The sequence below is a fragment of the Chanodichthys erythropterus genome, chromosome 2, assembly GCF_024489055.1.
Source record: "Chanodichthys erythropterus isolate Z2021 chromosome 2, ASM2448905v1, whole genome shotgun sequence".
Taxonomy (NCBI): domain Eukaryota; kingdom Metazoa; phylum Chordata; class Actinopteri; order Cypriniformes; family Xenocyprididae; genus Chanodichthys; species Chanodichthys erythropterus.
In genome coordinates, this window is record NC_090222.1 from 26826854 (window position 1) to 26839991 (window position 13138).

The 13138-nt window shown below is 37.5% G+C and overlaps 1 protein-coding gene across 5 annotated transcripts in view; it reads right to left on the reverse strand.

Annotated features, from left to right (window-relative positions):
* The window catches only part of sema6cb (semaphorin 6Cb), a 162329-nt gene that overhangs the window by 83158 nt on the left and 66033 nt on the right, over positions 1–13138 (reverse strand). For all 5 annotated transcript variants that reach the window (XM_067407138.1, XM_067407113.1, XM_067407131.1 and 2 more), the window contains one exon: positions 9192–9301. The gene's annotated coding sequence lies outside the window, so the exon portion shown is untranslated. The remainder of the gene's footprint in view (positions 1–9191; positions 9302–13138) is intronic.

Here is a 13138-nt window from a genome sequence, read left to right on the forward strand (position 1 = left end):
GTGAAATGTGAATAATGCAAATGCCCCGGGCCACATTTATCTGTGGTCCAGGTCGAGGGAGTCTAGTGTTATTAAAGCATTACTGTGACTGAAGTAGAATGTCAATGGAAGCATCACACGTTACCTGCTGCAAGATTTAACATTACATTAAACAGTGTGCGTCCACGCTTCGACACACTCACGCTCGCACACCGGCTCCATGAATATTATAATGTGACCCGTGGGGCATAAACACAGTGAGAGTATAGCAGAGGAGTGAAAGGCCTGGCTGCCAGTCCGACGTCTGGTCCAGCTGCACGGACACCACTTCATGGAAGCTTTTATTTGGATTTCTGAATTGTGCTGACAGGGAAAGCACTGGCAAAAGCATGTCAGCGAGGGCCAGAGCCTGACAGCGAGTGCGTGTCAATGTGTGCGGATGAATGCGATTGCAATTGCTCTCACGTGTTGTGCGATTGAAAAAAGACAGACAGAGGAGAGATAAGGGGAGGGCAGGAGGTAAGAGTGATTCACTGTGTCTCTATCGTACAATTATCAGATGAGAGGGTGTGAATGTCTCACACTCAGGCCAGAACCCTTTGCGAATAAAAAGCACTTCTCCATGTCTAATACGCACATTAATCACAAGCTTCTGTTGCTCTTCTGAGCCCCTTTGTTAACACTTTACACGGTGTTAACAAAGGAGTTCAAAATCATTGTTTTTAAGCAGACTAACACGATGGTGGATGTAACAAACACAAAAGATAAATGATTGATCAGTTGCATGACGTTAAATGAATAATGCATCACTTTGTGGTTGGTTTATAAATCTTAGGTAATACATCTCACTAGCTGAACACAAAGCATTTCAGCTTTCTTACGTACACTCGTACCCCGCTCGCCACAGCTCAATTTGCAGTATCACGGCTGCCATCTAACCCTCTGCAGGCATCTGAAATGGCATCTCGCTTCGCTTCCACAGCATTCGACGAAGACCGGGAGGAGTTGAGAATCATCGCATCCCTGGGAGGAGAGGAGGAGGGGAGGGACATCCAGCTAAATGCATTTATCTGCTGTTGGCAGCTTTTCAAGCCCACAGCTGAGGCGAGATCAGACAAGAGCGAGTGTTAGCGATCCCTTCGTGGCCCGATATGCGGGTCATTCCTGTTATTGAATACACTGTCATGTTCACCTTAGATACAATGTTCAAAAATTTAAGGTCGATAAGATTTTTTAATGTTCTTGAAAGAAATGCTAACCAAAGCTACATTTATTGATCAAATATGCATTTATTATGATCAAAAGTTATAGCAATATTATGAAACATTATTGCAATTTAAAAAAAAAACTATTATAATACATTTAAAAACGTATTTATTCCTGTCATCATCGTCACATAATCCCCCCTGATTCGGGGCTCATTTCTTATCATAAATGTTGAAAACTGTTGTTCTGCTCAATATTTTTTTTTGTGAACAATTCAGCAATGTCATTACAGGAATAAATAAAACTTTAAAATGGATTCAAATTAGGGCTGCACGATATATCGTTTTAGCATTGAAATCATGATGTGCGCATCCGCGATAGTCACATTGCAGGAAGTGCGATGTCATGTAGCTATAGGGATCGTTAATCTGTATGGACCAGACATCACGGTTCAAAACGCACTTGATTCTTGGATTAATTGCAAAGTTTGACCATCATACAATTAAAGTTTATCATTTGAACGTGTTTTAGGTCCTGTCAGTTTAAGCATTCAAGTGATTTTTAAAGCATTTGAGTGCACAAAGATGGGAATGCCGTTCTATTGCATGTCTATTTGTGCCTGAATGGACACATGCTTGCAAAAAAAATTTCAAAATGCATATAAAACATTGAATATCCTCATAAACACTGTTGCTTATGGTTTAGGTGAACTAAACAATTGAGAAAGAAAACCAAATATGTAACAGTATTTTGGATCCACGCATTCAGTTTTAAAGTGACAGCAGCCTAATATTCCTGCTGCTTTCTGTGTCATGAATGTTAATCAAACAACAAAAGAGAAAAAGTAGTCACTTTTATAGTTTTAACACAGATTAATTAGATTAATTAAAGACTGCAGTGTTATTTTACATTTTATTATTCAATTTCTGTACCTGAATACTGTTAGACTTACCTGAAAAATATACATTTATTATATTCATAGATGCTTGTAATTTTTTTCATTATTTTCTATACGTATTAACTTACCTACAAAAAATCACCTCAATGAGTAATTCTTTCCAAATAGAGCTATTCAAGCCATCTGGTAATTTTTTTTCATATCACAATATATATCGCAGAAAAACAAAATGTCGTAATGTCAGTTTCCAATATCATGCAGCCCTAATTAAAATAGAAAATCATTATTTAATAAATAATATTTCACAATTTTAGTTTTTTTTTTTTTTTTTTTTTTTTTTTTTTTAGAGAATGCAGCCTTTGTGAGCATAAGAGAGAGAAAAAAATCGTATCGACCCCAATCTTTTGACCGGTTGTGTTTGTTGCGTGGATGTTGTTGAGAGGCAGGATGTGTTATGAAGCTTTTATGCCATGGAGACAAAGTAGAAGAGGAAGCCAGACACAAATCAAGTAGTGAAGCATTGAAGTATAAGAGGGAACTTGACAGATCAAAGAAAAGAGATAAACCAATCAGAAAAGTTCTCTAGGTCTTCAGACATCCTTCCACCTGAAGAGAGTGAGACAGATTCTGTCTGGGTTGGAGAGTGAGACAGTCCTATCGAATACACTTCAGGCAGTATAACTCTGGGTTGTGGTGCTCTTCTCACAGAGAGGAATTCTCTGTCCTTCATGGTGAGATTCAGAACCAGAGGAGACACTAATGACTCACTGAGGTTTGTGGACATTTTAAATAAAGCAGAAGAGTTTGAGTAATGACAAAATCCTGCATTCGACATCTCTTGACAAACATCTGAGCAGAGTTACCGCACATATTATATCCAGGCAAGATTAAAATTGAAAACAGGTTCAGCGTTTGGTTTTCGCCTAGATTCACGAAGATTCACACATCGACACACAACACGCTTGTCTCCATCTCTATGGTGGTTGCGAATGCCCCAAAGGAGGAGTGTGAGAGACATCCAGGACTGACAGACCTGATCCTGGATCAGCAGTGGGTGAATCCCGACGGATGCGTCGCATCAGAAGATCAATATAGCACTTAATGCTGCACTGTTGCTGAATAACAATGGGTTGTGAGAAAGCTTTTTACTCACCACCTCCCAGCTGATACCAGTTACAGCTCATAATTACTTTAGCAGACTGTTATGGGTGCTATATGTCTGGAAAGATGTTGCAGGAAGGTTGCAAAGAGCTTTCGATTATATCTCGGTCAGGTCTTATGAAAGTTTTCGCAGGTATGCTGCAAGATCTGTAGTATAATAAACTCAAAACGTATTAAATTGAAACAAACTCGATATTATTTAGCTGGAGATCTACCACACTTTTCACAGGAATGTATATATTCATCAACATTATTCAGGTGAGTCAGGGGGTTGCTCTAGGGGGCTACTTCAAAACCATCACACGGGTATACATTAGGGGCTTATAATCGCACACTGTAAAAAATGACAGTGATTTTAACAGTAAAAGACTGTAAAAATGCTGCGGTGAAAAACTGTCAATTGGTTTACAGAAAGTTTCCGTACTATATACGGTGAATAACTGTAATAGATCTAATGGTACATTTAATGTAATTTTACGGTAAAATACCGTTAAATTCAGTTTTTGGAAGTGAAAAAACAATTCATTGTGAAATTTACAGTGAAAAACCCTAAATTGACATTCCCACAACTCCCTGCGTGACACTTCACATTTGATATATTTTCGTTGAAATAACTCTGTTTCTTCTTAGTTTTTCTCATTTTTTTCTAATCAGTTATGTACATTAGGGTTTTATGTTACATCTAATGTTGTTAAATTAATGTTTATTGCATTTTTAAAATTTCATGCATGTTACCATGATGGTGTTTAGTGTGTGTGTGTGTGTGTGTGTGTGTGTGTGTGTGTGAGAATGAATGACACTGTGTGCACCTTCTATATGTTAGTGTTGTCCTTCTCAGCTTGTGGAAAATTTGCTTGTGATGAACTTTGATTCATCATGTGACTCTTATCACCACTCTGTTTGGTGACTGTCAGTGTATTATAAAAAGGTACAAAACAGATATTAGTACTTCATTAGGTTGGTAAATTAACATTATATCAGTTAATAAAATACGTTATTTTACCGTAAATTTAACAGATTTTTTTTTACGTTGCTACTGTATTTTTTACGGTAAAGTTCTGGCAACCACAGCTGCCGGATTTTTACCGTAAATTTTACTGGGATTTTTTTTTTTTACAGTGCAGGCACACCAGGGTTTCCGTTGTCCGGCAATTACCGGACATTGGCCGGGAAAAAAATTAAATGTCCGACAAAATTAAATCTCTCCGGTCAAATTGTCAGATTAAAACTGCCTAATAATCCCGGCCCCGCCCCCCTAACACAATCTGAATCGACCGTTTGAAAGTTTTTAAACAACATCGCATGTTGCATTTCAAATAAAGCTCACGCTTAACGGCTATAATATAGACCTAAACCATGAACTATTGAGAGACGTTTCAAATATGGCCAGGCCCAGGCAGACTAGAAAAAAGTTTTTTTCAGAGGCCTGACGCGAAGGAGGATACTGAAGAGTTTTTTTCTGTCTATTTGAAATTTAGGCTAATAAACATGTTGCATATACGGCCTGATTATGTAATTTTTTAAGTTACATAAACTGCTTTCAGTTTTCCTCAACTTGACTAATTAAGAGGCGATATTTGACCAGCATATCATCAAAATGTCCGGAAAACGAAACCTCTGCCGGTCACTTTGACCGGCACCATTTTTTTCTAGCGGAAACTCTGAGGCACACATTTCAGCATTTACACAAGGAAGGTAAGTAAAAATTGGCTTTGGATTTACAGGTAGTTTGGGAACTGTAAATGTAAGAATGACAGTTTCACACTTAGTATTGTTGTTACATGCACAATTCAAATAAAAGACATAAAAGTTTATCTGATGCTTCTATATGTATTTCCACTAGAACTCCATATAAGAAACACTTATGTAAATTATTTCTCACATTAATAATATAAGATAATTAAATGTTCATATGTGATTCATCTAAATTAAACATGTCAAAAGGTTTGTTGATCCCAGATATACACTACAGAATTGACACCATTTAATTTGTCATGAATGAAAATCAGGCTATGTTGGGAAGCAAGTACAGCACATACTGTTGTTGTCATGTTGCATTAATGAATGATGATCATTCACCCAACGAGACATTGAAAACACTTTTCATTCATTCAGCTGAATGATCAACAGTATGGCATATTGAACATACTATACTTCAGTCCCTAGCAGCCTCCGTATCAGAGATACCAAAATAATATGGCATTTACTTTGACTAAAGTCTATAGCTGGATGAAATTCAACATCTCTTGAGATCTTTTATAAGCTCAGTTAATAACTTCTCTCTCAGCCAGTGTGGATTTGCACAAAATGGTCCATATTATTAAATTTTGAGTCTATGTTATAAAATGTGTCAAAGTGACTGGTTATAATCCAGTGGTTGCCCATCACTAGTGTCATGACAAGATGGAGGAGGAGCAGCAATGTGGATTACAGAGGTACGGTATGTGTGTGTGTGTGTGTGTGTGTGTGTGTGTGTGTGTGTGTGTGTGTGTGTGTGTGTGTGTGTGTGTGTGTGTGTGTGTGTGTGTGTGTGTGTGTGTGTGTTGTTTGGGTATCTATTAGGATTACAGAAGCAAGACGTGTGTGACTCTGGAGGATATAATTCTGTCAGAGTCAGAGTTCTGCTATGGGGTCACCCCTCCTTGGAGCCATCTGCTTCCTCCTGCCTGTTAGTCTCAGGGCACTGAAGCTCAGAACTCAAACAGGCCCCGGGGGACAAACACACACGCATAAATACACCGAAAATAACTAGACGCTGGTGGTTAGGAACCAGGAAGTGATTCCTGAGTGCCAATCTGCTGGTGAAAATGGGAATTTAACCCCAAGCTTTTCCTGTGTAGCCAAGTGCTTCCATGTTGAAGCGTAGAGGAACCAATCCGGTGATTAGGTTTGTGTAGCCGACCCAGAGTTTGCATGAATCCTACTGTATGTAAGGCACTTCAAATGCACCCTTAAAGGGATAATTCAGTTAAAAACTTTATTAACGTTATTTGCGCATCCTCGTGTAGTTGTATGACTTGCTTTCTTCTGTGGAAGACAAAAGAAGATATTCTAAAGAATGTCAAAGTTGTTTTGGATCTCATAGACTTTCATTGTATGGACAAAAAGAGTCTTCAAAATATCTTATTTTGTGCTTTGCAGAAGAAAACCATTCATATAGGTTCGGTCATACAGGTTTTAATCTACGTGAGGATGATTAAATAATGACAGAAAATTCATTTTTGTGTGAACTATCCCTTTAAGTAAAGACTAAATCTCTAATTATTTCAGTTATGCATTATCATTCTAAGCTAAATCATTATAACAGGGTTTTTCAGTCACAGAGAACCAGAGAGAATATGTGGAATATGCTATTGTAGACTTTAAACAGCACACATACAGTCTAATCATTGTATTCAAGCCTAAAGTGCCGTTCCAGATGACTGCTCAGAAATGTCCTATTTGCTGGGTGAGATTTTGCTATTCATTGTAGCCTCGCTGTGGTGGGCAACAATGAGGCAGAATGAGTCAGAGTATTAGATGGTCACAGAGTCATAAAGTCACAAGGCCAGAGTGTGAATCGGTTATCCGCTGATCACAGCAATAAAAGATCGAGAAGCCACACTTCTCACATTGCAGAAAATCACACTTGCTATACGTCTGAATGTCTGGTAACAGAGATGAGAAGAGAAAAGGGATTCATCCATCTCTTAGACCATGCTTACATCCGGTTTTAACTTCCATCTCTGGTGGCCAGCTGTAAATACAGTGAACCAACGCATCCTGGTCAATTGGATCACTGAACGCATTGGAGGTTGTCACTGCCACACGTGGTCATGGATATAGAGTGTAAACGCCAATGCATCCAGTCAGTAAAGGACCGCCTACTCATGTAACATGTAATCACTGCAAGACACATTTGGGGAAAAGGTGCCAAAATGAGATTTTTACATTATCCGCCAACAAACTATAGCTTTAAAGTCAACATGAAATGATATTCACAAACCCTTTTTACTTCTGTAATATGACATTTCGGAGTTAAGGAAATTCAATGAGAAATGTCAGATATATGGATCTATAGAAATGTAGGATCTGTTTTTTTTTTTCCCCTCAGAAATTATTGAAAAGGGAGTTTTCCATGCCAGAATGGAGCCAGAAATTAATTTAAGGAATTGTGGATGACTATTTCCATATTAAAATACTGCAGGTGCTCATTGGTTGAAACATTAGTGGCCTTGGCAATGTCAGCAGACAAGCTCAGTTATTTTAGTGGCAGAGAAAGTTATTATATTTTGATAAAAGACTATAAAAACAAAAATTTTTGTCTTTGGAATAACATGCTCGATTAAATGTAGGCCTATACAAAATGACCAGGAATTTAAAGAAAAGAAGGTTTGTTTTGATTTAAAAATGATACAACCATACAATTGGATATAATTACCAAAAAAGAACAACAACAACAAAAAAGCCATACATTTACATGCACAAGCATTTGACTAAACTAAACTACTTAGAACCTGTTTTGTTCTCAGTTCATCACTGGCATTCACCCCATCAGAGTGAAAAAAAAAGAAAAAAAAAAAATTCTACATTTTTTAAGCTTTCTCACCTGACCTTTCACAAAGTTGGTATGCGCATTTCCAGTGGCATGTTTCCAGACCTGCAGGGCTCAGCTCTATACCAGATCATCCACAATACACTGAGAACCTCCGGGATAAACAGTATGATGCAATTTGACTGAATACCACTCCGAGTGATTCTCTGTGGCCATCAATGACCTTTGGATGAAAATGTGGATTCCAGGACAAAAGGGAAGGATAGAGAGAAATCTAGAATGAGAGTGCTTACACTGTTGTTTCTGCTCAGAGGACAGCAGCAGGGAAGAGAATGAGGGAAAGAGTGAATGAACAATGGTGCTGCTCAAATGATGTGAGGGCATGTCAGTTTTAGTCAGAACCAAGCGTTTGACCAGAAAAACAAAGGTCGTTTCATTGTACACCAAAAATCCCTCAAAGATTCCTTTTAAGGGTGGACGGTATGCCTTAAAATCTTATATTAAACAATGAGTTTTACAACACGGGAATGGTCTCATGTTTGAGCTATATGTGCTAGAAATTCAACCCCAAAATTAACTATTTATAAAATAACCATGTTAAATATAACCCGTTTCCACCTCAGAGTAAAAAATTATTTTGAGATTTATTTATTTATAGTCATATTATTGTGAGGTACCGTAGCAAATTAGGAGAAATACAGCCAATAAATGTGAGACAAAAAGTCACTGCGATATAGTCACAATTGTAAAATAAAGTCATAATGTGGGAATATTAAGTCACAATTTTGAGATAAAAAGTCACAATTATGAGATATAAATTCACAATTATAAGAAATTACAATACCTTTTTGTTTATATTTTAATTCTGAGATGAAAACAGGCATCTACATAATCCAGTAATGTCTTTTCGATAATAATCCAGTGACTTCAATAATCTAAAAACGAAAGGGACGTCATTTGATGATGTTGCAAGCATCGCTTTTTATAACTGAGTATAAAAATGTTCCCATTTATACTGTTGTAAACGACATAGCAGAATCTCTACCAGCTGCTACCGTACCTACTTACCTACCAACTATACCTACTGTATACTGTCATATTACCAACCCTCTAAGACAATGGACTAATGTAGTAAATTGGATCCAATCAGATCTGTATCTCAGATGCCCGTCAATCACATTTCCTTAACAGCGGACGCAATCCAGCTAGCGTGGGTTGCATCAGATCTGACAGGTCGATCTGTGTTTGTTAGTTCTGCTGATCTCTAACTGATGCTGCTTCTCTATAAACTGCTGTGTCTACAATTGATTTTGTCTGCCATGACGAAGAGAGGAAATATGAACTGGCGTGTCCATGATGACAGGCAGGAAACCTGAATCACTGTAAATAAAGAGAGATGAATTCAAAACTCACTGTTATCTTTTCAGGAGAAGAGCAGTAGTGGAAACGCTTTAGCTCTCACTGATGTCCACGAGTGTAGATAGCGACACCCACAAAGACGAAAGATATTTTCAGTTTAGATCCTGTGAGAGAGAAAAAGAAACAGACAAAAGGCACATTAATATATTTGGATCTGGCTGTGTTGGAGATTTGTAGACTAATAACTGCTGGTTTGTAGGTGACTCATATTGGCAGGAAATGTGAACCAGCCAGTGACCCGTGACAGAGGAAGATTCAGAACTCACCACTGGTCAAGAAAAAAAAAAGATCCCTCTTATGCTCGTGCTTTAAAAACACTCTCTCATAAACACACACGGCGTAACTCTAAACAGGACCAGATGTTTCTGCTTGGGAGCTCAACTCCCATCTGTGTGTGGAAAAAAAAGCAACAGCAACTTTCCATTCATTAACCCGCTTCTGTCAAAAAAAAAGGCAGGAAAATCATGGTGGCAATTTGTGTTTTATACACAAGACATACTGCAACTCCATGCATTTCTATATGCATCTATCTATCCTTCCATTAACCTCATGCGGTTCCTTCAATAGGGGAACATTAAATTTTAATAGAGGGTTCTTATACAGCTGTGCAGCGCTAAAACAGAAATAGTACAATTCGTGAGACGGTGAATCACGGATTCAATTAACCGGCCGTGGAATTCCATACTCCTGCATCTTTTAAAACCCCTGGTGAGGTTGGGGGGTGACTGGCTGGATTTCCCGGAATACATTTGTGCAAGGCTATCACATTCTGACCGCAGTTAGCCCCATGAACCGCTAGTGAGTTATCGCATGTGGCTCAGGCATTTAGCCCTCTCACCCTTCTCTTTCCATCACTCACCCTCCCTACGTCCAACCCGGGGGTTGAGGGGTGAGGGAGGGGTGAACAGTCATTGCTCACAAGCCTGAAACTTGTGTCTGAACTCAACCATTTATATTACGCTACAGAGGACAGGATGAACAAAACAAACCAAAATACACACAGATCTCTTGTCCAGAAAATGTAACAATCAATATATCAAGCTTTCTGTCCATATGTGGCAATGGAAATCTGATGGACTTTTCTGATCCATCTGTATTTTATTAGGTTGTTTCAATAAAAAAAGTATGCTAATGCACACCATATAGCCTATTGTAACAATTTAGGAGAAATAAAGCAGATATTGTGAGATAAAAAAGCATTTGAGATATAAAGTCATAAATGTGAAATAAGATCATATTTTGAGATATAGTCACAATTAAAATAAAAAAAAATAAAATAAAAGTGAAACTGTGTTATAAGATATAAATTTACAATTAGAAGAAAAATATACTACAGTATACCTTTTATATTTTTACTCAGAGGTGGCAAAAGGCTTCCACATACTATTGTAATGCTGATTCGATAATCTAGTGACTTAAATACTTTGAAAAATAAAAAACCTGACTTCAATAAACCTGGCACGCTAATGCACATGCGTGTCAAACAAAGCACTTTAACCATGATTTAACCCAAAATATAGCACAACATTCTTATTGCTTTTATAAAAGTTAAAATTAAAATTACTCTATTATAAAAACTTTACTTTTCATTAGAACAATATTTTAAAAGCTAGTCGAGTCAAATTGCATAGCGCTTTATACAGTAAAATACAGATTGTTTAAAAGCAGATTTACAGTGATAAACATGAAAATAGTGATTCAAACAGAATTCAATTCTGCTATGAAGCAGCTCTAAAAAGACAATAGAAAAATAGTAAATCAGTTCAGTGTTTATTCAGTTGGGTTCAATAACTGTGTAAAGTTAATCAATTATGGAATGAGTTAATTTCGTCTGTACTGTTTTCTCTAGAGCTGGTTTAATGTCATCATTCATCTCAGTTCAGTCCTCATCCAATAGTGTCAGTGCAGTCAAATCAATAGTATTGCTGAATAATAGTATTACTGAATAATAAGTAAACTAAGCAAGTCAAAACATGACAGTGGCAAGGAGCCCGAAGTCCATCATTGACAGAAATGGTGAAAAAGAGAGAGTGAGAGAAAGAGAGAGAGAGAAAAAGAAAAAAAAAACACTCAGTCAGACTCAGTCAGGGTCCAGTTCTCCTCTGGCCAGACGAACCAAAATGGTGGGGTTTAATTCCATGCTGCATTACAAGTCAGATTGTAGATTTATATCATTCACAATATTTCATCAACTTCCTTCTGCTTGAAGATAAGTATACATGATTACACCATCATTTGGTGGGAGGGGAGTTGAAGCTGGCCATGAGGGTCTGTGCAGGGGACTTGTCTAGTTCTCATGGTCTCCGCTGAGGATCTGTACCAATGGCGGTCTAGAACAAATACTGCCTGATATGTAAACATACCCAGTGCTAAGGCTAAAAGTGAATCACTATGGGTGCAGTGATATAAATAGTAGCTAAACGAACAGGCGGGGAACATTGTATTGACCAATCCATGATGTGAATTATCAGTGTTGGGAAAGTTACACTTCATTTATAATTTCTACGGATATTTTTCAGCTTCTGTCAAAGCTGAACTGGATTTATACACAGACACACTTACTGTATCCTGTGTTTATGCCTCACTGTGGAGGGTACAACCATAGTTCATTCTTGTTTGGCCTGGTGGATGTCATTGGCTCTGTGAATAAGCCAATCCATCAAACACAGTTCATTTGAAATGAAGCTAATGTAACTCTCCAAGCATGAAGTTACACTGCAATAAAATCAATACGGACTGTGGTTGGAGTGTTTCAGTTTTGAAATATGAACTCAAGGATAAAAAAAGACAATAATGTAGAAACTCTAAGAAGCCAGTACATCCCATTTTGGCTAAATTACACATTCAATCTCAGTATTTGTGTGTGCGCTGTGATTTACTGGCAGTCTTTCTGTGGTCCCAGCATTCCCTCTCACGAACTAACTCTGGGTCAGTGATCTAGTCATTAGATTCTAATGGTCATGACAGTATCCAAGCTGTACTGCATCTTGAAAGAATCTAATTCTATCAATTCCATCCAAAGTCTATTACATATTTCTCAAGAGCTCTCTCTTTATTGTGACATAGTTGCACCTGTTGCAGCTTATGAGAAGGGTGGTCTTAAAGGGACAGTTCACTCAAAAATGAAAATTCTACCATAATTTACTCTCCCTCATGTCTTTCTAAATCTGTATGACATTATTTATTCTGCAAATCACAAAAGAAAACAAAAAATACAAAACTAAAGTTACCATAAAAGTAGTCCATACTGGTTTATATTGGCTTTAAAAAGACATGAGGATGAGTAAATAATGAGATTTCTAACTTTTTGGGTAAACTGTACCTTTAAATCACCTCTGGATCAGACTACTAATCCAGTAAATTGTGTGTTTGCATGTGTGTAATAAATAAATCTCAGCTGAGTGTCAGCTGTTTATGTTCTACAATGTGATTAGTGTCCTAAAAGTAGGCTGGTCTACACACACACAGAGTTGCTGTTGTTGTTGCAAATGCACTCAGAGACACTGCTGACCAGAATTAGGCTTAGGATCAAGATTAGATTGAAGGTTTGGGATAATTTTCCATTTAGGCAACATGAGATTTAGAAGCACAGTGTTGGGTTGAGATTAGGTTATGATTACTAGAGATCTGTATAGGTTTATGATTATTGGTTAGATTTAGGGTTGAGGACATTGAGGATTATGGCTTTGTTTGGAGTCATGGCTGCTGGCATTGCGCAATTTCCAGAGAGCCAATTTATATAAAATAAAAAACAAAACTCATTGTGTCTCCACTATAAACTCATCCCCATCACCACTTAGATGCCTACATACTGTAGGTTAAGTTTTAAAATGTACCGAACATTTGGCATTAGAGTCTTGAGCCGAAAACCATTGATTTCAATATTTAAGGCAGGCTAAACAGTTTTGTAACCTCTAACTTGTGTGACATTTGGAAACGCT